Below are 25,044 nucleotides of genomic sequence, written 5' to 3' on the forward strand. Positions count from 1 at the left end.
CCTTTAAAGAACAATGACTTAAGTGTTTCCTTATTAGCATCCATGACGATGGGCTTCTTTCCTGGCAATACAAATGGCTGCTTGTGTTGCAGTATGATTGGCAGCAATATAAGTGTATTTACATATTATCAAAGGAAAAATACATTCTCTATTCCTCATTCCATGAACTGTGACACCCAATTTGCTGTTTACTCGCTGTCTTGTAGCTGCCGTCTGCAATATGTCAGATGCACAGTTCAGACTGTGTGCGCGGATGTGTAAGTATAAATCAAATATTAACAATAGTTATTTATCACACAATGTCTCCAGACACTTTTCGCAAATTAATAGAAATGATTTTACCTCTTTACAACTTATCATACTTGAAACTATACCAGAGGGGACTCCGAACCGATATCAACGGCTTATAAACCGTGATAAACCGTGAATCATTTTGGATATTTAAACTTGCGACATTGACACCACAGGGTATGAATGAGACCATAGAGAATGTTGGTTAATTATATATTGAACATTTGTGATTAGGTGGCTATGTTGCTGTTCACATTGGGCTTTGTCTACATGTGATTTTTAGATGTATTTTTTATCAGTATGTTTTCATTGTATTTGCCTTATATGCATGTATTAGGTGTCATCCCTAATTGTGTCTTGTATATATAGAATTTTTCTTTCCCTACACTTTTGTATCTTCGGTTCCATCCATTTGTTGGCACCGAAGAGGTTAATATCTATCTTTATAAACTATCCCTTTACTCTTACTTGTCATGCCTGATCTAGAGAGAGGGAGGAAGGCGCCTCATGTGCAGGATCAGCAGGTCTTGTTAGTGGGGGACGGTAATTCCCAAGCCGCTTACCAAAGTTGGTTGTGCGCCCCCACACAACAAGGTAAAATGCAGAATAAATGTAAAAGAAGGTCCACTGCAGCCCTCCTGGGTAGAAGTAAAATCGAAACAGAATGACCATGAATTCAGGAGTTCGTCCGGCGCAGAGAGGAACCATCAGGAAGCCAAATAAAATCAATGGATTCATTAAATGCAACGCGTTGCGCTGCGCATGCGCAGCTTCATCAGGCATAACAAGAGAAGGCTGGTAACAGATATATATATATATACCCCCAGGAGTTAACCATTAGAGTACTTTTTGAAAGAGTTGTTGCATAAAATTACATGTCCACATATGAATGTGACAATATGTAAAAAAATAATAGATATAAATAGACAAACGACAATCACAAAGATAAAACAATAATATAGAAGTACAATGAAATCGCATTAAACATATAATTATCGCATGTGGTGTGAATATACCCCACATGCGACTCAAGCAATCACACCGCTTGGTCACCGGTGCAGTAAAAAAAGACCAGATAATAAAAATAAAATATGGCAAAAGACATACGGTACCTATAAACCAATTTCAATGAACAAGTGAGAGAAAAGGAGACAATATCCTGAATAGGACGCTCCAGGATGAACAGCACAGAAGGAACAACGAAAAAACGAGTATTGATGTAATATTTTGGAGATTAGTCTATTGAGAGAAATGGACCCTAATTTATCAGATTATTTAACTGTATCGATACATTCATTAAAACCTTGAGGGTGCAAAGTATGTAATTTGTGAATCCAGAAGGATTCACAATTATTTAATCTTTGTATTCTGTTAGGTAAATGAATGGGGAAAGTTTCTAAAATGATTAATTTCAATGTTTCAGTATTTTTTTGATGGTGAAGAGTGAAATGTCGGGACAAACTGTGCAACAAAAAAACATGTTTTATGTTCCATCTGTGCTTGTTCATCCTGGAGCGCACCGTTTGTGTGGTGCGGCCGACATATTGGCGGTCGCAGCCACAGGTTAATAGATAAATAGCAAAAGTGGTGTCGCAATTTAATGAATCTTTTATTTTAAATGTTTGTTGTGTGAAATAAGAAGAAAAAGTGTCAGTTTGAATGATCCATTCGCAGCAAAGGCAGCGACTTTTATTACAGGGGAAACAGTATGGTTTAAAGGGACGGCTATTCTGTGGTGTCGGATGTTCGGAAAATCTACTGGGGGCTAACAAATTGCTAAGATTTTTAGAACGTCTGTAAGTGACATTGGGAACTGGGGGAATTATTTGATTTAGAATTTTATCATTTTGAATAATGGGCCAATTCTTAGTTAGTATTTTTCTAATATTAGATGCCTCAATATTGAAATTTGTAACAAAATTATATCTAAAGGGGTTATGAGGCTGATTGGAGCTAGGTTTTTTGGGAATAGGTGTAACCAAATCAGATTGTTTTTTATCCTTCACCTTCATATATGCCTTGGTTAAGAGTGATCTAGGATAGCCCTTCTGGATGAAGCGTTTTTTTTAAATATCGGCTTGGGAAATAAAATCTGAATCAGAAGTACAGTTTCTGCGAATTCGTAAATACTGGCCGAATGGCACCCCTCATAGCCAGCTTGGATAGTGTGCGCTGTCGAACTCCACAGATTTAAAAAAAAAGTCCTAGTGGAAATAGTGCCAATATCTGTTTTATGGATATCAAGGTCTAAAAATTGGATGGAGCTTTCTGCATAATGCATAGTGAATTTTATGCCCCATGTATTAGTATTCAGCTCATTTACAAAAAGGTCAGCTTCATGTTTGGTACCTATCCAGATCAAAAAGAGGTCGTCTATATAACGACGAAAGAAAAAAACAAACTTAAAATACAGGGACTGTGCCATAACTAGGGACTCGAATCGCCCCATAAACAAATTAGCGTAACTGGGGGGCGAATCGAGTCCCCATGGCACAGCCCCTGTTCTGCCGATAAATGGTATGATTAAATTCAAAGACATTATTAAGAAGAATAAATCTAATAGATTCCAGTAAGAATTCTGACTGACTAGAATTTAGTGAGGGGTCCTCTTGTAGAAATGTCTAATGGCAGGAACACCTAAATCAGTGGAGATGTTAGAATAAAGGGAGCACACATCCAGGGATATGAAAACTATAATAAGGAGGTAGGGGTAAGGCATGTAGTTCAGAAATGAGCTGAGCTCAGAAATTTTATAAATATGTTGTTATCCTTCTACGAGTATTCACACCTTGCGTCTTGGCCGGGTGCTGTATTCAATACCGCACTAGTTATCCTAGTTCATTTCCCTTCCTTCTTTTCTAAGTAGTGTTCACATGTCGCCCTCAGGGTCAGTTGCGGTATGTAATACCGCACTGTTCATTATTTGTACTGTCATTGCCCCATTTAGATAGTGCAGCAATATATAATTCAATTTTTTGCTTTCTGAACTAACACATATGGTATCTTATAGGTCCCATATTTTTCTATACTATATATTTTGAAACAATATTCAACTTGCGTTGTTGAATGCCGCACACGGTGGCAAGCGGTGTGATTGCTTGAGTCGCATGTGGGGTATATTCACACCACATGCGATAATTATATGTTTAATGCGATTTCATTGTACTTCTATATTATTGTTTTATCTTTGTGATTGTCGTTTGTCTATTTATATCTATTATTTTTTTACATATTGTCACATTCATATGTGGACATGTAATTTTATGCAACAACTCTTTCAAAAAGTACTCTAATGGTTAACTCCTGGGGGGTAGATATATCTGTTACCAGCCTTCTCTTGTTATGCCTGATGAAGCTGCGCATGCACAGCGAAACGCGTTGCATTTAATAAATCCATTGATTTTATTTGGCTTCCTGATGGTTCCTCTCTGCGCCGGACGAACTCCTGAATTCATGGTCATTCTGTTTTGATTGTCATGCCTGAAGAAGCTGCACAATCGCAGTGAAACGCGTTTCATCTTGGAAATAAAGGTGGTTTTTTTCTCCATATATAATTTGCCCCCTGTAGATAGGACCCCCCCCCCCCCCCCCCCCGAAGTTAGTTCACCCCCTTGTAAAAAGATCCCCTGTGTTGGCCACGGGTGAGGTCCGCAGCCACCGATACGCTGGGGGTTAGCTACTTGGTTCTTGGGGGTATTAACCCAGGGTCGGATGGTATTAACCCTTAATGTCATGTGACGCCACTGTAGTCTTTGTATCTCCCGGGGTACTACAGGTCAGGGGAACTCAGTCTCCCCACAGGCCAGCAAGGAAAGAATTGACTCCACACTAGGTTGCAGTTTAACGGAGGCTTTACTAACTTGAAGATAGGTGGTACAATCTTCCCAGCGCTCAACCAAAGACTCCCAAAGGGTTAACAGACAGTCACTAGAGGACCACACAGCTCGCAGTGCCTGGACTTGATGTTGCATATATGCTTGGCTCTTACGGCCGGACTAGGAGTTTTAGCTCTGCACTATATTAGGCTTAACCCCTTAAGGACCAGGCCATTTTACACCTTAGGACCGGAGCGTTTTTTGAACATCTGACCACTGTCACTTTAAACATTAATAACTCTGGAATGCTTTTACCTATCATTCTGATTCCGAGATTGTTTTTTCGTGACATATTCTACTTTATGTTATTGGTAAAATTTTGTCGATACTCTCATCGTTTCATAGTGAAAAATTTCAAAATTTGCTGAAAAAATTGAAAATTTTGCATTTTTCGAACTTTGAAGCTCTCTGCTTGTAAGGAAAATGGATATTCCAAATAAAAAAAAAAATTTTTCACATATACAATATGTCTACTTTATGTTTGCATCATAAAATTGACGTGTTTTTACTTTTGGAAGACACCAGAGGGCTTCAAAGTTCAGCAGCAATTTTCCAATTTTTCACAAAATTTTCAAACTCACTATTTTTCAGGGACCAGTTCAGGTGTGAAGTGGATTTGAAGGGTCTTCATATTAGAAATACCCCACAAATGACCCCATTATAAAAACTGCAGCCCTCAAGGTATTCAAAATGACATTCAGTCAGCGTTTTAACCCTTAAGGTGTTTCACAGGAATAGCAGCAAAGTGAAGGAGAAAATTCACCATCTTCATTTTTTACACTCGCATGTTCTTGTAGACCCAATTTTTGAATTTTTACAAGGGGTAAAAAGAGAAAATTTATACTTATATATGTAGCCCAATTTCTCTCGAGTAAGCACATACCTCATATGTCTATGTAAAGTGTTCGGCGGGCGCAGTAGAGGGCTCAGAAGCAAAGGAGCGACAAGGGAATTTTGGAGAGTACGTTTTTCTGAAATGGTTTTTGGGGGGCATGTTGCATTTAGGAAGCCCCTATGGTACCAGAACAGCAATAAATCCCCACATGGCATACCATTTTGGAAACTAGACCCCTTGGGAAACGTAACAAGGGGTAAAGTGAACCTTAATACCCCACAGGTGTTTCACGACTTTTGCATATGTAAAAAAAAAAAAAAAATTTCACTAAAATGTGTGTTTCCCCCAAAATTCCCATTTTTGCAAGGGTTAATAGCAGAAAATACCCCCCAAAATTTGTAACCCCATCTCTTCTGAGTATGGAGGTACCCCATAAGTGGACCTGAAGTGCACTACGGGCGAACTACAATGCTCAGAAGAGAAGGAGTCATATTTGGCTTTTTGAGAGCAAATTTTGGTCGGGGGGCATGTCGCATTTAGGAAGCCCCTATGGTGCCACAACAGCAAAAAACCCTCACATGGCATACCATTTTGGAAACTAGACCCCTTGAGGAACGTAACAAGGTGTACAGTGAGCATTTACCCCCCACTGGTGTCTGTCAGAACTTTGGAACAGTGGGCTGTACAAAATTTTTAATTTGCACAGCCCACTCTTCCAAAGATCTGTCAGACACCTGTGGGGTGTAAATTCTCAGTTCACCCCTCATTATATTCAGTGAGGGGTGTAGTTTCCGAAATGGGGTCACATGTGGGGTTTTTTTTTTTTGCGTTTGTCAAAACCGCTGTAACAATCAGCCACCCCTGTGCAAATCACCTCAAATGTACATGGTGCACTCTCCCTTCTGGGCCTTGTTGTGCGCCCCCAGAGAAGTTTGCGCCCACTCATGGGGTATCTCCGTACTCGGGAGAAATTGCATTACAAATTTTGGGGGGCGTTTTTCCCTTTTACCTCTTGTCAAAATGAAAAGTAAAGGGCAACACCAGCGTGTTAGTGTAAAAAATTTATTTTTTTACACTAACACGCTGTTGTAGACCCCCAACTTCACCTTTTCATTAGGGGTTAAAGGAGAAAAATCCCCCCAAAATTTGTAACACAATTTCTCCCGAGTACGGCGATACCCCATATGTGGCCCTAAACTGTTGCCTTGAAATACGACAGGGCTCCAAAGTGAGAGCGCCATTCGCATTTGAGGCCTGAATTAGGGACTTGCATAGGGGTGGACATAGGGGTATTCTACGCCAGTGATTCCCAAACAGGGTGCCTCCAGCTGTTGCAAAACTCCCAGCATGCTTGGACAGTCAACGGCTGTCCAGCAATACTGGGAGTTGTTGTTTTGCAACAGGTGGAGGCTCCATTTTGGAAACAGTGGCGTACCGGACGTTTTTCATTTTTATTGGGAGGAGAGGGGGGCTGTGTAGGGGTATGTGTATATGTAGTGTTTTTTACTTTTTATTTTATTTTGTGTTAGTGTAGTGTTTTTAGGGTACAGTCACACGGGCAGGGGATTACAGCGAGTTCCCGCTGCGAGTTTGAGCTGCCGCGCAAAATTTGCTGCATCGCAAACTTGCAGCCTGATACTCACTGTAAGCCCCCTGCCCATGTGAATGTACCCTGTACATTCACAGGGGGGGGGACCTCCAGCTGTTACAAAACTACAACTCCCAGCATGCACAGTATATCAGTGCATGCTGGTAGTTATAGTTTTGCAACAGCTGGAGGCACACGGGTTGGGAAACACTGAGTTAGGAAACAGACAATGTTTCCCAACCAGTGTGCCTCCAGTTGTTGCAAAACCAAAACTCCCAGCATTCACAGACATGCTGGGAGTAGTAGTTCGGCAACATCTTTAGAGCCAGATGTTGCCGAACTACAACTCCCAGCATGCTGGGAGTTGTAGTTTTGCAACATCTGGAGGACTACAGTTTGCAGACCACTAATACAGTGGTTCCCAATCTGTGCCCTTCCAGATGTTGCAAAACTAGAACTCCCAGTATGCCAAAACTGTCCAGGCATGCTGGGAGTTGTAGTTCTGCAACATCTGAAGGGCCAGATGTTACAGCACTACAACTCCCAGCATGCCTGGACAGTAAGGGCATGCTGAGGATGTGTAGTTTTGCAACATCTGGAAGGGCACAGTGGTCTCCAAACTGTGAACCTCCAGATGTTGCAAAACTGCAACTCCCAGCATGCCCAGACGCCAAGGGCTGTCTGGGCATGCTGGGAGTTGTAGTTTACAGGGCCCCAATACAGCAATGCATGTCGCTTTACGGCGACGTGCATTGCTGTAAAGGGCCCGACCGCGGCTGAAGATCTACTCACCTGTCGCCGCCGCCGCCATCTTCCTCGCCGGGATCCGGGTCTTCAGGGACGAGGTAAGTACCGGGGCCGGTCCCCAGCACTCCCCCGTCCCCCGCCGCGTCCTCCGGTCTTCCTCCCGTCCTCTCCGGACTTCAAGGGGCCGGGCAGGACGGGAGGAAGTAACCGCCCCCCCTCCTGCGATTGGTCGGTTAGTTAACCGACGGATCGCAGGGGATCGGAGGAGGTGGCAGGCTTGCCACCTCGCTCCGATACTTCAGCATGGTCCTGGCTGTCTGTGACAGCCGGGATCATGCGAAATTACCGGGCGGTCGGGTCCCAGAGACCCGATCAGCCCGGTATCGCCGCAGATCGCAAGGGCGATTTCCCTTGCGCTTTGCGGCGATCGCCGACATGGGGGGCCTACATGGCCCCCCTCGGCGTTTGCCCTGGATGCCTGCTGAAGGATTTCAGCAGGCATCCGGTTCCGATCTCTGCCCGGCGAGCGGCAGAGATCGGAAATACAACAGGACGTTCTCTAACGTTCCTTGGGCATTAAAGCCCAGGTAGTGAGGACGTTAGAGAACGTCCTATGTCCTTAAGAGGTTAAGATTAAAGTCACTTACTGAAGTGTCGGTAGATTTGTGGCTTTTCGCCGGAAGATAATGAATTGTTCTTTAAGAATCCTCTGATCAAGGCTGAAGTAAAGGCTTGATATTCCTCCACTCTGTACTCTGACTGAAATGAGTTGATGATTCTTCACTCTGAACTCAACTTCTCTCCTGAATTCCTGCACTCCACTTCTGAACACACGACCTTCAGAACACCACTGAACTCTCCAGAACTGCTGACCCCTGAACTCTCCAGAACTGAAGACCCCTGAACTCTCCAGAACTGCTGACCCCTTATGAGGAAAGGCTAAACTAAAGCCCATTGGCCAGGCAGCTGTGGATCATAGAGTTGTCTGTCTCTTTTGGGATTAACAATAAAGTTACATACAAGTAATATCATAATACAACACCTTACACAAAAGTTTAGTCTAGCCCTCAGTCCTCCACTCTCACATACCCTGACTAAGCATGAGGTTGCTAGGTAACATACTTAAAGCTACAGATACCTAATAACAGATTATTAAGTTATAACAGTGCAAATACACATTAGAAATGGTTGAGTGCCTGCAGGGGAGCCCCCAGGACACTGGAGGTCTCAATCTGACAGGGCCTACAATACCTTGACACAATGTACCTGTACTGGGACACCACACCCCTCCTTATAATAGTTTTCTATCTTAAGGTAGCCACTCACCCATGTAAGTACTTTTCCCCCTGTAGGTAGGACCCCCTAAAGGTGGTTTTCTCTCTCTAGATAAGGCCCCTGTAGGTAGCCCTCCCCTTTAGATAGGGCCCCCCTTTTAAGTAATTTGGTGCCCACCGTAGGTAGAATCCCCCCCCCTTTGTAAGTAGAACCCCTTCAAGTAGTTTGCCCCCTGTAAGTATGACCCCTTGTATGTAAGTTGTTCCCTTTCTAGGTAGTTTGCCTGTAGATAGAAACCCCCTGAAGAAAAAGACATACTTCTCTGCTCCCCACAGTCACAGCTGTCTTCTCCCACTCCTAAAACACAGGCAGCCTCTTCCTGCAGCCACCAGAGGCCAGAAACATTTCTACCATTGGAATGTGCACTATGACCTCAACTCATTGTGCGTGTCCCAGAGGAAGCGACGTTCAGAGGCCTTTATTGGCCATTGGCATGATGCTGCCTGCGGCCTAGAGACGTCAAACCCTAGTACACACTAGGGCACCTGTGGAAGTGATAAGCCTCAGGTGTCCCAGTGCATCCAGTCACTCTCTTCTCCACTATAATGATGCAGCACCCTAGTTGGGAACCACTGCCATAGACTAAAGTTGGCTGAACCTATCACCTTCAATCAGTTTGGCCTACCCACTAAGCTACATGGTGGCCTCCTAAATCTCCACCGACAACTGATTGGAGGGAGTGGTTGGAGAGAAGGTTTGGGCATGTTGGATTTTTTTTCTGCCTGACCCTATTGTTTTGGGAGGGATAAACTGGCGCTGGAGCTGTCTGACTGCGGCTTACCCCTCCTGAAAATATTACAAAAATTTTATTTAAAAAATCATTAGTTACAGTAAAGTCAGAAAAAAACAGACCCAACCCCTAGCCCACCAGGACCATGAACAATTCATCTAAACCATCATCAGATAGGTAATACAGTATCTAATCCAATAGTGACTGTAGATGTTTTACCATTACCATTCAGGGATTATTTCAACGGCTGAATAATATGAAGGGTGATAAGACCCGCTACTTATTAGGGAAATTAAAGATTTTATTACACTAATGTTCCAACTTTGAAAAGACAAATCACAGGCGATCACTCCAGGCATCATATCCATAATCTGAATTACATATTTATAGATTTAGATAGGATTATAATGACTCCATCACTCACCTTCCACAAGGCAATAATGGAATAGGAATAGAATAAAAAGAAAAACATTAAGGCCTCATATTATGGCTCCATACAACCTCATATTTGTATGGCACCTATAGAAGTCTACGTGGCCCCTACTGAACCTCCAGATTACCAGGGACAGACTACAGCGAAGCAGAAAAAAACCTCAAAATAGCTTTATGACAAAACTCTACATCTGATAATATTCAGAAATGATTTAGGAACATAAAAGCCGGAGAAGAGAATTATCTTGGCCTTATGTCAGTATCGGACTATAGTGCCTAGGGTCCACCTGTAGAATCAACTCTAGGGGGGCTCACCCTAAAATGACATGGAAATATTACCTGTTTTACACTTTAGACCTTCAGGAATCTGCGATTTGTGAATTTTTTTGTGAAAATTGCAAAACAAATTGCAGAAATATTGGCAATATTCAGGGGCCAAGTGGGGGATCTGCCCCTTCCTGGTGGGCCGGTTTAAATGGGCACTGTCAGATAATTTTAAAAAAATGATATGTTGTAAAGTATGTATAATCAATAGTTTTTGTAATTGCTTTCATTAGAAGATTTTCAGTATTTCATACTGAAGAAGCCAATCAAACAACTGCCCCCCCTGCCTGCTTGGACACATACTAGTCCTGCTGTGTCCATGAGTCATCCCCTATGTCATGGACACATTGCCTTGATTGACAGCTGTGAACGCAGGGAAAAATCCTCCCACTGTCAGCTTGTGTCCCGCTACTGTCACTGAGGACAAGCTGGGAGTTGTAGTTTTGGTAATGCTAGGGGAGGTGTGAGAAGACAGCATACTGAGGGAGGGGGCGGAGACCTGCACAGTGAGGCCACGCCCCCTCCCTTTGAGAAGAATTCAGACTAGAGAGCTAAATAACAAAATGTAGTAAAAAAATTAATAAAGGTGCTAGACACATAAAAATTAGATGCACATGGTCAGGAGTAGGTATTGAGTGATATATAATAAAAAAATGTTTGTTGGATCTGACGGGTTCACTTTAAGGCCTTTTAGTGCTTGAGACACAACACTCTACTCCTACAAGGGTCTCTCACACTGGTGTAGCGGGCTCAACTGTTTCTAAAGGCGACCATACACCTTCGTCTTCTTCTCATGGTACTTGCCACAAACACCCAGTACCTTCCTATTCCCACTACTTATTCTAAAATGGTAAAATGGCACTAAAGAAAAAAAACACAAACAGACGTGTAGTGTGTATGCACTATGCCCAGACGTATTGTGTGTATTCATGCGCTATGCCCAGACGTATGGTGTGTATTCATGCACTATGCCCAGACGTGTGTATTCATGCGCTATGCCCAGACGTATGGTGTGTATTCATGCACTATGCCCTAACGTGTGTATTCATGCACTATGCCCAGACGTGTGTATTCATGCGCTATGCCAAGACGTATGGTGTGTATTCATGCACTATGCCCAGACGTGTGTATTCATGCACTATGCCCAGACGTGTGTATTCATGCGCTATGCCCAGACGTGTAGTGTGTATGCACTATGCCCAGACGTGTAGTGTGTATGCACTATGCCCAGACGTGTAGTGTGTATGCACTATGCCCAGACGTATGGTGTGTATTCATGCACTATGCCCAGAAGTGTGTATTCATGCGCTATGCCCAGGCGTATGGTGTGTATTCATGCACTATGCCCAGAAGTGTGTATTCATGCACTATGCCCAGAAGTGTGTATTCATGCACTATGCCCAGAAGTGTGTATTCATGCGCTATGCCCAGAAGTGTGTATTCATGCACTATGCCCAGAAGTGTGTATTCATGCACTATGCCCAGAAGTGTGTATTCATGCGCTATGCCCAGAAGTGTGTATTCATGCACTATGCCCAGAAGTGTGTATTCATGCACTATGCCCAGAAGTGTGTATTCATGCGCTATGCCCAGAAGTGTGTATTCATGCGCTATGCCCAGATGTATGGTGTGTATTTATGCACTATGCCCAGAAGTGTGTATTCATGCGCTATGCCCAGAAGTGTGTATTCATGCGCTATGCCCAGAAGTGTGTATTTATGCGCTATGCCCAGAAGTGTGTATTCATGCGCTATGCCCAGAAGTGTGTATTCATGCGCTATGCCCAGAAGTGTGTATTCATGCGCTATGCCCAGAAGTGTGTATTCATGCGCTATGCCCAGATGTATAGTGTGTATTCATGCCCTATGCCCAGAAGTGTGTATTCATGCGCTATGCCCAGACGTGTGTATTCATGCACTATGCCCAGACGTGTGTATTCATGCACTATGCCCAGACGTATGGTGTGTATTCATGCGCTATTCCCAGAAGTGTGTATTCATGCGCTATGCCCAGAAGTGTGTATTCATGCGCTATGCCCAGACGTGTGTATTCATGCACTATGCCCAGAAGTGTGTATTCATGCGCTATGCCCAGACGTATGGTGTGTATTTATGCGCTATGCCCAGACATGCTGTGTGTATGTGTGCACCATGTCCAGACATGGTATTGTGTGGAGTGTATCAAAATAAACTCCTCAGCATAAAGAAAACTAAATGTCAGGAGCCATTGCTGTCTGAGAAGGAGTATAGTACTTTGGGTCATTGGGCAGCCAAAAACTGAAGGAGAAACTTTAACCTATCAGCCAGCAGCTTCTTCCCCCAAGCATTACACACAATACATTGGTTCCACATTATAAGGTAAATGTTACGCCTAGCGCTCCGGGTCCCCGCTCCTCCCCGGAGCGCTCACGGCGTCTTTCTCCCTGCAGCTCCCCGGTCAGTCCCGCTGACCGGGAGCGCTGCACTGTCATGGCCGTTGGGGATGCGATTCGCACAGCGGGACGCGCCCGCTCGCGAATCGCATCCCAGGTCACTTACCCGTTCCCGTCCCCTGCTGTCATGTGCTGGCGCGCGCGGCTCCGCTCTCTAGGGCGCGCGCGCGCCAGCTCCCTGAGACTTAAAGGGCCAGTGCACCAATGATTGGTGCCTGGCCCAATTAGCTTAATTGGCTTCCACCTGGTCCCTGACTATATCTGACCTCCTCCCATGCACTCCCTTGCCGGATCTTGTTGCCCTTGTGCCTAGTGAAAGCGTTTTGTGTGTCTAAAGCCTGTGTACCAGTACTTCTGCTATCCACCCTGACTACGAACCTTGCCGCCTGCCCCCGACCTTCTGCTACGTCCGACCTTGCTTCTGTCTACTCCCTTGTACCTCGCCTATCATCAGCAGTCAGAGAGGTGAGCCGTTGCTAGTGGATACGACCTGGTCACTACCGCCGCAGCAAGACCATCCCGCTTTGCGGCGGGCTCTGGTGAAAACCAGTAGTGACTTAGAACCGGTCCACTAGCGCGGTCCTCGCCAATCCCTCTCTGGCACAGAGGATCCACTACCTGCCAGCCGGCATCGTGACAGTAAAATGTAAAATGCCATTAAAAATAACAACTAATCCCACAAAAAACAAGCCCCCCATATGACTTTACCCCTTAGCTTGCCTTGACACAACAGTACCACAGGAGGCTTAAGCAGTAAGTGCACCGTGATCGACTATTACGTTACGATGACACATGGTAATTTTCATTGTACCCATTCACCCAATGACGGTAAGAACACGCGCTTATGTGCATGATAAGGGACCAGGTAATATTTTCATGTGGAGTAACTGTAGGGCCCTCAGGATCATTTCCACTGATGGGCCCTAGACACACCAGTCCAACACTGTACGTGCTTCTTTGTGGACACTGAGGTAACAGTCCAGGGGAAGCCAGAAGGAACTTGGACAGGAACAAGAAGCTAGTCTGGCAGGAGCCAGGAGAAAGTTGGGTAGGAGCAAGGAACAAGTTGGGTAGGAGCCAGGAACAAGTTGGGTGGGAGCAAGTTGGGCAGAAACCAGTAGCAAGTTGTTCGGGAGCCAGGAGCAAGTTGGGCAGGAGCAAGTTCAGTAGGTGCCAGGAGCAAATTGGGTGTGAGCAAGTTGGGCAGAAGCCAGGAGCAAGTTAGGAAGAAGCCAGGAGCAAATTGGATGGGAGCCACTTGGGTGGGAGCAAGGAGCAAGTTAGGTGGGAGCGACTTGAGTGGGAGCTAGGACCAAGTAGGCTGCGAGTAAGTTGGGCAGGAGCAAGTTGGGTGGGAGCAAGTAGGCTGGGAGTAAGTTTGGCAGGAGCCAGTTGGGTGGAAGCAAGTTGGGCAGGAACCAGGAGCAAGTTGGGCAGGAGCCAGTTGGGTGGAAGCAAGTTGGGCAGGAACCTGGAGCAAGTTGGGCAGGGGCAAGTGGGATGGGAGCAAGTTGGGTACTTGAGTTTTCATGAAGGGAGGTCATCTATGGAAAGGGAATGGTTTGTGGAGACTATTTAAAGACTGGACTTGTGATAGACCACATTCTTCTGCCTATTTTGTAGCACACTGCACTTTTTTAAGTACCTGGATGATAGACAGCCCATACTCAAGCTGTTAAAATAACCTTGTTTTGCTCTAGTAATCCATAATGCGACATGTTTCCCTGTCTAGTAAACTATCGGAGAAACCCTTTCATGTTGATGAGTTCCTCTAGCACTGGAACCTAATCTATTAAGCAGAAGTTTCTCGTAGAACTGGAAAAGAGCTCATCAAGGAGCCGTTCCTTAAAAAGTAAATTATGAAAAGCTGCCAAACTGTGCCAAATTACCACCGAGACCATCTGACGGGGAAGGCCATTTGTTAGGCAAGTCGGAGGAACGCGGGAGAGTGAGAGAGACTGATTGCGTCGGGTACAAAGTAAATGACTGAATTTGTTTTCCATTGTAAATTAGGGCTCAATGTGTTTATGTAAATCAATGATCAGATCAATGCATCGAGCGTTCTCTTTCAGCCAAGAGTTCTGGAGGTATTTAGCTTCTGTAATTCCCGCAGGATGGATTGTGGGAGATTAAATGTCCATACTGGGGTATTCTTAATTAACTCGCTTCAGCCAGCTCTTCCCTCTCAGCCGTGGCCTGCCTGGACTCTGGTGCCTCTGGGAATTTTATTCGGGAGTCCTTGGTGAATAAATTCCGCATTCCGGTGACCCATCTTGTCAAGCCACTCCACATTTCCGCGGTCAACGGAGCCAGGTTGGATTGCACCGTGCGTTACCGCACGGAGCCCCTCCTAATGTGCATCGGACCTCATCACGAGAAAATTGAATTTTTGGTCCTTCCCAATTGCACTTCCGAAATTCTCCTTGGACTACCCTGGCTTCTACACCATTCCCCAACCCTGGACTGGTCCACTGGGGAGATCAAGAGTTGGGGTCCCTCTTGTTCCAAGGACTGCCTTAAACCGGTTCCCAGTACTCCCTGCCGTGACCCTGTGGTTCCTCCTGTATCCGGTCCCCCTAAGGTCGTTAGGGACTCTGCCTGCCACAGAAAATGCCTCTCCCCCCCTCCCAGTCCACTCAGGCAAGCCTCGGTGCCTCCTCATGGCCCTCGTCCTGGTGTCACACTGCCCCGTGCGAGGCCTCGCCCTCTGCCCTCCCTCCCCATTCCCACTCCTGCTGTACTGCCTGCCATTGAGGAAACCATCCATTCCTTCCCGGTGTCCTCATCCCAGGGGAGGCAGTCACCGGACCAAAAAAAGGGGAGACCTAAGGGGGGGGGTACTGTTACGCCTAGCGCTCCGGGTCCCCGCTCCTCCCCGGAGCGCTCACGGCGTCTTTCTCCCTGCAGCTCCCCGGTCAGTCCCGCTGACCGGGAGCGCTGCACTGTCATGGCCGTTGGGGATGCGATTCGCACAGCGGGACGCGCCCGCTCGCGAATCGCATCCCAGGTCACTTACCCGTTCCCGTCCCCTGCTGTCATGTGCTGGCGCGCGCGGCTCCGCTCTCTAGGGCGCGCGCGCGCCAGCTTCCTGAGACTTAAAGGGCCAGTGCACCAATGATTGGTGCCTGGCCCAATTAGCTTAATTGGCTTCCACCTGGTCCCTGACTATATCTGACCTCCTCCCATGCACTCCCTTGCCGGATCTTGTTGCCCTTGTGCCTAGTGAAAGCGTTTTGTGTGTCTAAAGCCTGTGTACCAGTACTTCTGCTATCCACCCTGACTACGAACCTTGCCGCCTGCCCCCGACCTTCTGCTACGTCCGACCTTGCTTCTGTCTACTCCCTTGTACCTCGCCTATCATCAGCAGTCAGAGAGGTGAGCCGTTGCTAGTGGATACGACCTGGTCACTACCGCCGCAGCAAGACCATCCCGCTTTGCGGCGGGCTCTGGTGAAAACCAGTAGTGACTTAGAACCGGTCCACTAGCGCGGTCCTCGCCAATCCCTCTCTGGCACAGAGGATCCGCTACCTGCCAGCCGGCATCGTGACAGTAAAATGTAAAATGCCATTAAAAATAACAACTAATCCCACAAAAAACAAGCCCCCCATATGACTTTACCCCTTAGCTTGCCTTGACACAACAGTACCACAGGAGGCTTAAGCAGTAAGTGCACCGTGATCGACTATTACGTTACGATGACACATGGTAATTTTCATTGTACCCATTCACCCAATGACGGTAAGAACACGCGCTTATGTGCATGATAAGGGACCAGGTAATATTTTCATGTGGAGTAACTGTAGGGCCCTCAGGATCATTTCCACTGATGGGCCCTAGACACACCAGTCCAACACTGTACGTGCTTCTTTGTGGACACTGAGGTAACAGTCCAGGGGAAGCCAGAAGGAACTTGGACAGGAACAAGAAGCTAGTCTGGCAGGAGCCAGGAGAAAGTTGGGTAGGAGCAAGGAACAAGTTGGGTAGGAGCCAGGAACAAGTTGGGTGGGAGCAAGTTGGGCAGAAACCAGTAGCAAGTTGTTCGGGAGCCAGGAGCAAGTTGGGCAGGAGCAAGTTCAGTAGGTGCCAGGAGCAAATTGGGTGTGAGCAAGTTGGGCAGAAGCCAGGAGCAAGTTAGGAAGAAGCCAGGAGCAAATTGGATGGGAGCCACTTGGGTAGGAGCAAGGAGCAAGTTAGGTGGGAGCGACTTGAGTGGGAGCTAGGACCAAGTAGGCTGCGAGTAAGTTGGGCAGGAGCAAGTTGGGTGGGAGCAAGTAGGCTGGGAGTAAGTTTGGCAGGAGCCAGTTGGGTGGAAGCAAGTTGGGCAGGAACCAGGAGCAAGTTGGGCAGGAGCCAGTTGGGTGGAAGCAAGTTGGGCAGGAACCTGGAGCAAGTTGGGCAGGAGCCAGTTGGGTGGAAGCAAGTTGGGCAGGAACCTGGAGCAAGTTGGGCAGGGGCAAGTGGGATGGGAGCAAGTTGGGTACTTGAGTTTTCATGAAGGGAGGTCATCTATGGAAAGGGAATGGTTTGTGGAGACTATTTAAAGACTGGACTTGTGATAGACCACATTCTTCTGCCTATTTTGTAGCACACTGCACTTTTTTAAGTACCTGGATGATAGACAGCCCATACTCAAGCTGTTAAAAAAAACCTTGTTTTGCTCTAGTAATCCATAATGCGACATGTTTCCCTGTCTAGTAAACTATCGGAGAAACCCTTTCATGTTGATGAGTTCCTCTAGCACTGGAACCTAATCTATTAAGCAGAAGTTTCTCGTAGAACTGGAAAAGAGCTCATCAAGGAGCCGTTCCTTAAAAAGTAAATTATGAAAAGCTGCCAAACTGTGCCAAATTACCACCGAGACCATCTGACGGGGAAGGCCATTTGTTAGGCAAGTCGGAGGAACGCGGGAGAGTGAGAGAGACTGATTGCGTCGGGTACAAAGTAAATGACTGAATTTGTTTTCCATTGTAAATTAGGGCTCAATATGTTTATGTAAATCAATGATCAGATCAATGCATCGAGCGTTCTCTTTCAGCCAAGAGTTCTGGAGGTATTTAGCTTCTGTAATTCCCGCAGGATGGATTGTGGGAGATTAAATGTCCATACTGGGGTATTCTTAATTAACTCGCATACATATCAAACTGGTTATTTCTCGGAGAATGCGATGAATTACAGTAAACTTGAAAGGTAGATTTTTTTTTTTTTATCAATTTCTACGCCCCACGGCGGCCGGTCTCAGGAGAAGGACGGTAAGAAGTGGCTCGATAGACGGCTTTAATGAACACATCACAGTTTTTACTGCATTTTCATCACGCGGTTAACCCGATTACACAGCTTCACCTATCATCGGTAAATGATATATATTTTTTTTTTTTTTCGTTTCTCCAGTCGGGTCCTTGAATAATAATCATAGAGATACGAAAAACTCATTTGTTATGAAAAAAAAGACAGTAGAAGAATCAATATATATCATTAACTGGTACCTGCCTCCTTTATTATTACATTTTCTTCGTTAGCTCAAGACCCATCGGAATAGCTTAATAGGCTATAGTCTCACGGCAGATTGGAAATAGAATTACGGCTGTCAAGAAAATCTTATATTGGGGTATATATGATTCGGGGTGAGATTTACAATAGATACAATTATATGTAAAATAAGTACAAAATAACACAATATACGGTAATGATGTTTAAAGGGGTACTCCGGTGGAAAGCAATTTCTTTCATATCAACTGGCTCCAGATAGTTAAAGGGGTACTCCGGTGAAAACCTTTTTTCTTTTAAATCAACTGGTGGCAGAAAGTTAAACATATTTGTAAATTACTTCTATTAAAAAAATCTTAATCCTTCCTGTACTTATTAGCTGCTGAATACTACAGAGGAAATTCTTTTCTTTTTGGAATGCTCTCTGATGACATCACGAGCACAGTTCTCTCTGCTGACGTTATTATAATAATAATAACGCCTTTTTAATTGTTGTCCTTAGTGGGATTTGAACCCAAGTCCCCGGCACTGCAAAACAGCAGTGCTAACCACTGAGCCACCATGCTCAGTGGTTAGCCATCAGTGTCATCAGTGTTCCAAAAAGAAAGGAATTTCCTCTGTAGCATTCAGCAGCTAATAAGTACTGGAAGATTTTTTAATAGAAGTAATTTACAAATATGTTTAACTTTCTGCCACCAGTTGATTTAAAAGAAAAAAGGTTTTCACCGGAGTACCCCTTTAAACAGATTTGTAAGTTGTAGTTTTGCAACATCTGGAGGTCTGCAGGTTGAAGGTTCAGAATCTTTTTTTTCTAGATTTTCATCCTTTAAAATTGGGTGCGTCTTATATGTCGGATCGTTTTATATGGCAAAAATTATGGTAATTTACAAATCTGTTTAAAGGGGTACTCCGGTGAAAACCTTTTTTCTTTTAAATCAACTGGTGGCAGAAAGTTAAGCATATTTGTAAATTACTTCTATTAAAAATTCTTCCAGTACTTATTAGCTGCTGAATGCTACAGAGGAAATTCCTTTCTTTTTGGAACACTGATGACAGTGATGGCTAACCACTGAGCATGGTGGCTCAGTGGTTAGCACTGCTGTGTTGCAGTGCCGGGGACTTGGCTTCAAATCCCACTAAGGACAACAATTAAAAAAGCGTTATTATTATAATAACGTCAGCAGAGAGCACTGTGCTCGTGATGTCATCAGAGAGCATTCCAAAAAGAAAAGAATTTCCTCTGTAGTATTCAGCAGCTAATAAGTACAGGAAGGATTAAGATTTTTTAATAGAAGTAATTTACAAATATGTTTAACTTTCTGCCACAAGTTGATTTAAAAGAAAAAAGGTTTTCACCGGAATACCCCTTTAAACAGATTTGTAAATTACCGTCATTTTTGCCATATAAGACGATCCGGCATATAAGACGCACCCAATTTTAAAGGATGAAAATCTAGAAAAAAAAGATTCTGAATCTTCAACCTGCAGACCTCCAGATGTTGCAAAACTACAACTCCCAGCATGCCCGGACAGCCGTTGGCTGTCCGGGCATGCCAGGAGTTGTAGTTTTGCAACATCTGGAGGTCCGCAGGTTGAAGACCATTGGTATAGGAGGTAATACTCACGTGTCCCCGCCGATCTGGACCCGTCACCGCTGCCCTGGATGTCGCCCTCCATCGCTGTTGCCGCGTCCCCGGGGTGTCCCCATTGCTCCGGGAAGGTCTCTGCTGCCCGGGATCCTCGCTCTCCGTCACCGCCATCACGTCGCTACACACGCCGCTCCTATTGGATGACGGGACGGCGTGCGCGACAACGTGATGACGACGAAGGAGAGCGCCGGCCATGCAGGGGATCCCGGCACGGAGCACACACCGAGCAGGCAGGTAAGGTCCCTCCCGGTGTCCTGTAACCTGTTCGGGACGCCGCGATTTCACCGCGGCGGTCCCGAACAGCCCGACTGAGCAGCCAGGTTAGTGTCACTTTCGCTTCAGATGCGGCGGTCAGCTTTGATCGCCGTGTCTGAAGGGCTAATACAGGGCATCACCGCGATTGGAAATATCCTGTATTAGCCGCGGGTCCAGGCCGTTGATGGCCGCAGGGACTGCCGCGATAGGACAGGGTTTTAATGTGTATTTGCCATATAAGACGCACCAACTTCCCCCCCCCCCCCCCCCCCCAGTTTTGGGGAAGGAAAAATGCGTCTTATACGGCGAAAAATACGGTATTTCTATTAAAAATCTTAATCCTTCCAGTACTTATCAGCAGCTATATGCTCCAGAGGAAGTTGAGTTGCTCTTTTCAGTCTGACCACGGTGCTCTCTGCTGACACCTCTGTCTGCGTCAGGAACTGTCCAGAGTAGATATTTGCTATGGGGATTTTCTCCTACTCTGGATAGTTCCCGACACAGACAGAGGTGTCAGCAGAGAGCACTGTGGTCAGACTGGAAAGAACTACACAATTTCCTGTGGAGCATACAACAGCTGATAAGTACTGGAAGGATTAAGATTTTTAATAGAAGTCATTTACAATCTGTTTAACTTTCTGGAGCCAGTTGAAATGAAAAATATTGTTTTCCAACGGAGTACCCCTTTAAGGATTGAGCTCCACGGCAGTGCAGTATTACAGTGATACATGTGACAAAAAAGGGCAATGGTTCTCCTTAAGGAGAGTGTGGTAAAGGCTTGTGGAGACTTATAGGCCCATTCACGTTTCACTTGTAATTCTGTGAAGACAGGATATGTAAAGCGGCTCTCACACCACTTTCTTTAAGTAGCTGTTCCTTAAAGGGGTACTCCGGCCCTGACATCTTATCCCCTGCCGGTACGCCCCCTCCCATAGACTTGCATTGCGGGGGCGTGGCATGACATCATACAGGGGTGGAGTGGTGACGTCACGATACTCCGGCCCCGTAGTCATGACCCGGCAGAGTCTGAGGCTGCAGCTCTGCGTGCAGCTCCCAGAGGTGGGTGCTGCATGCGAGATAGTGGGGGTGCCCAGCAGTGGGACCCCCGCGATCAGACATCTTATTCCCTATCCTTTGGATAGAGGATAAGATGTCTTAGGGCTAGAGTACCCCTTTAAAGTCAGTGTTTCAGTCCTACTAGAAGTCTTGGAAACTGACTGGGAATGTATGCCAAGCCAGAGATCTCTCCAGAAGAAAAGAATACCCATCTGAAGAGAGCTGTCATGAGAGCTGCTTTGCATATCCTCAGTGATTCACGGGTGACATTAATGTGTCCCTATAGGTAAGGAAACAGGTGACTTTAAAAAGACAGAAAAATCTAATATGACTCCACGCAACTTTTTGCACCATTGAAGTTGCCCTCCTGATTGGTTGTTCTGGGATGTTACTGTGGGCTGTCTATTTATAATACTGATATAATACTGGTATCAGCTGACTACAAGCACCAAGACCTTGATGTGACCTCTGCATCAATGAACACGTGAGACATTACATTTATCTTTTTACTAGAGTTATGATAAGAGAACAATAATAGCAGTAACTTGGCAGATGTGGTTGGAGCTCTTCAGGAGGTTGGGAAAGCTGGGTGTCAAGCATACTGCGTGTAACCCAGCTTTCCCAGTCTCCTAAAGCCCCAGCAGTCCTCCCTGCATTCGTCATTGGAGCAGCCCTCTCCCTTCCCCTACACCAATGCCTTTTCTCCCCCCGAACTCTTCTCTGAGACCGCAATAAGTCTTCTCTCTCCCGCCCTCACACTAACTATTCTAACTCTGCACCTGCCTGCTGGACAGTTAAATCATACTTTACATAGAAACATGGAAGGTGTAGGCAGATAAGAACCATATGGACAATCTAGTCTGCCCAATATCCTGAATACTATGAGTAGTCCCTGGCCCTATCTTATATGAAGGATAACCTTATACCTATCTCTATCTTATATGAAGGATAGCCTTGTACCTATCTCTATCTTATATGAAGGATAGCCTTATATATATCCCTATCTCTATCTTATATGAAGGATAGCCTTATACCTATCTCTATCTTATATGAAGGATAGCATTGTACCTATCTTATATGAAGGATAGCCTTATATATATCCCTATCTCTATCTTAAATGAAGGATAGCCTTATACCTATCCCTATCTTATATGAAGGATAGCCTTATACCTATCTCTATCTTATATGAAGGATAGCTTTATGCCTATCTCTATCTTATATGTAGGATAGCCTTATACCTATCCCTATCTTATATGAAGGATAGCCTTATACCTATCTCTATCTTATATGAAGGATAACCTTATACCTATCTCTATCTTATATGAAGGATAGCCTTATACCTATCTCTATCTTATATGAAGTATAGCCTTATACCTATCTCTATCTTATATGAAGGATAGCCTTATACCTATCCCTATCTTATATGAAGGATAGCCTTATACCTATCTCTATCTTATATGAAGGATAGCTTTATGCCTATCTCTATCTTATATGTAGGATAGCCTTATACCTATCCCTATCTTATATGAAGGATAGCCTTATACCTATCTCTATCTTATATGAAGGATAACCTTATACCTATCTCTATCTTATATGAAGGATAGCCTTATACCTATCTCTATCTTATATGAAGGATAGCCTTATACCTATCCCTATCTTATATGAAGGATAGCCTTATACCTATCCCTATCTTATATGAAGGATAGACTTATGTCTATCCCATGCATGCTAAACTCCTTCACTGTATTTGCAGCGACCCCCTCTGCAGGAAGGCTATTCCATGCCTCCACTACTCTCTCAGTAAAGTAATACTCCCTGATATTACTGCAGAAACCTTTGCCCCTCTAATATAACACTCCTCTTGTGGTAGTTTTTCTTCTATTAAATCTCCTCTCCTCCTTTACCGTGTTGCTTCCCTTTATGTATGTATAAGTCTCTAGATTCATATCCCCTCTGTCTCTTCTTTCTTCCAAGCTATACCATGACTTTGGTCCCGGGCCATCTCCGTAGCCCAAGACTGACAAAATCCGGAGATGTACCTGAAGTCCCAAGGACTTGCAATAGACATCCGGTGAATCTTCTGATCATGTTACTCTCGGGCTACAGAGATTGCCCGTGAGTTTTAAACATCCTGCTGCCATACCAACCTAATGGTAAAGTATGATTTAAAGGGGTATTCCAGGGGGGAAAAAATTCCAGGAAAAAAGTAAATTACTTCTATTAAAACATCTTAATCCTTCCAATAATTATCAGGTGCTGAAGTTGAGTTGTTCTTTTCTGTCCAGCAACAGTGCTCTCTGCTGACATCTCTGCTTGTATCGGGAACTGCACAGAGTAGGAGAGGTTTGCTATGGGGATTTGCTTCTACTCTGAACAGTTCCCGAGACAGGTGTCATCAGAGAGCACTTAGACAGAAAAGAACAACTCAACTTCAGCAGCTCATAAGTACTGAAAGGATTAAGATTTTTGAATTTACAAATTTGTTTAACTTTCTGGAGCCAGTTTATATATATAAAAAACTTTTTTCGTGGATAGCCCCTTTAACCCTTACAGGACCCATGACGTACAGCTTACAGGACAGCCAGAGGGTCCCTACCTGCCTCCTACCTGATCCAGGTATGAGCAGTCAAGCGGCAGAATTATCGATCAATGGTTTCCTATGAGAAACCATTGATCAATGTAAAAGATCAGTGTGTGCAGTGTTATAGCCCCATATGGGAGCTATAACATTGCAAAAAAAAAAAGGGAATAAAGATCATTTAACCCCTTCCCTAATAAAAGTTTGAATCATCCCCCTTTTCCCATAAAAAAAACCAGTGTAAATAAAAATAAACATATGTGGTATCGTCGCGTGCGGATATATATATATCATTAATTAAAATATATCATTAATTAAACCGCACGGTCAATGACGTACGAGAAAAGAAATTCCAAAGTCCAAAATAGCGTATTTTTGGTCACTTTTTTTATCATAAAAAAATGAATAAAAAGCGATCAAAAAACTTCAGATCACGGCACAAAAAATGAGCCCCCATCCCGCCCCATATGCGGTAAAATAAAAAAGTTATAGGGGTCAGAAGATGACAATTTTAAACGTATAAATTTTCCTGCATGTAGTTATGATTTTTTTCAGAAGTCCGACAAAATCAAACCTATATAAGTAGGGTATCATTTTAACCGTATGGATCTACAGAATAAAGATAAGGTGTAGTTTTTACCGAAAAATGTACGGCGTAGAAACGGAAGCCCTCAAAATTTACTAAATGGCGTTTTTTTTTAAATTTTGTCTCACAATGATTTTTCTTCCGTTTTGGCCATAGGTTTTTGTGTAAAATGACTGACGTCATTACAAAGTAGAATTGGTGGCGCAAAAAATAAGCCATCATATGGATTTTTAGGTGCAAAATTGAAAGAGTTATGATTTTTTAAAAGTAAGGAGGAAAAAACGAAAATGCAAAAACGGAAAAACCCCGGGTCCTTAAGGGGTTAACTGTCCGGGCTCCATAGTTTTTCTTACTTTTGTCAATTTTCCCATTACATAGCAATACATGGAATCCAAACTCAATACAAATACCAGTTTTCAGCTTGCTGTCCTGTTTAAAGGGGTACTCCGGCACTTAGACATCTTATCCCCTATCCAAAGGATAGGAGATAAGATGCCTGATCGCGGGAGTCCCGCCGCTGGGGACCCCTGTGATCTTGCACGCCGCACCCCGTTTATAATCAGTCCCTGGAGCGCGTTCGCTCCGGATCTGATTACTGTCGATCACGGCACCGCACAACGTTTATAATCAGTCCCCGGAACGTTGTGACGTCAAGGCCCCGCCCCGTGTGATGCCACGCTCCGCCCCCTCAATGCAAGCCTATGGGAGGGGGCGTGACGGCTGTCACGCCCCCTCCCATAGGCTTGCATTGAGGGGGGCGAAGCATGACGTCACACGGGGCGGGGCCTTGACGTCACAACGTTCCGGCGACTGATTATAAACGTTGTGCGGCGTGCAAGATCCCCAGC

General features: G+C 44.8%; 1 protein-coding gene and 1 long non-coding RNA gene across 3 annotated transcripts in view; one reads left to right on the forward strand and one right to left on the reverse strand.

The window, feature by feature from the left end:
* Positions 1-9,011, reverse strand: part of LOC130267455 (uncharacterized) — a 78,984-nt gene extending 69,973 nt beyond the window's left edge. The window contains exon 1 of the long non-coding RNA XR_008843196.1: positions 8,930-9,011. This is a non-coding gene — a long non-coding RNA (uncharacterized LOC130267455). The remainder of the gene's footprint in view (positions 1-8,929) is intronic.
* LOC130267453 (carbohydrate sulfotransferase 1-like) overlaps positions 1-25,044 on the forward strand; it is a 160,645-nt gene that overhangs the window by 107,907 nt on the left and 27,694 nt on the right. The gene's annotated exons all lie outside the window — the stretch shown is intronic.

The sequence above is a fragment of the Hyla sarda genome, chromosome 4 (genome assembly GCF_029499605.1).
Source record: "Hyla sarda isolate aHylSar1 chromosome 4, aHylSar1.hap1, whole genome shotgun sequence".
NCBI classification, from domain to species: Eukaryota; Metazoa; Chordata; class Amphibia; order Anura; family Hylidae; genus Hyla; species Hyla sarda.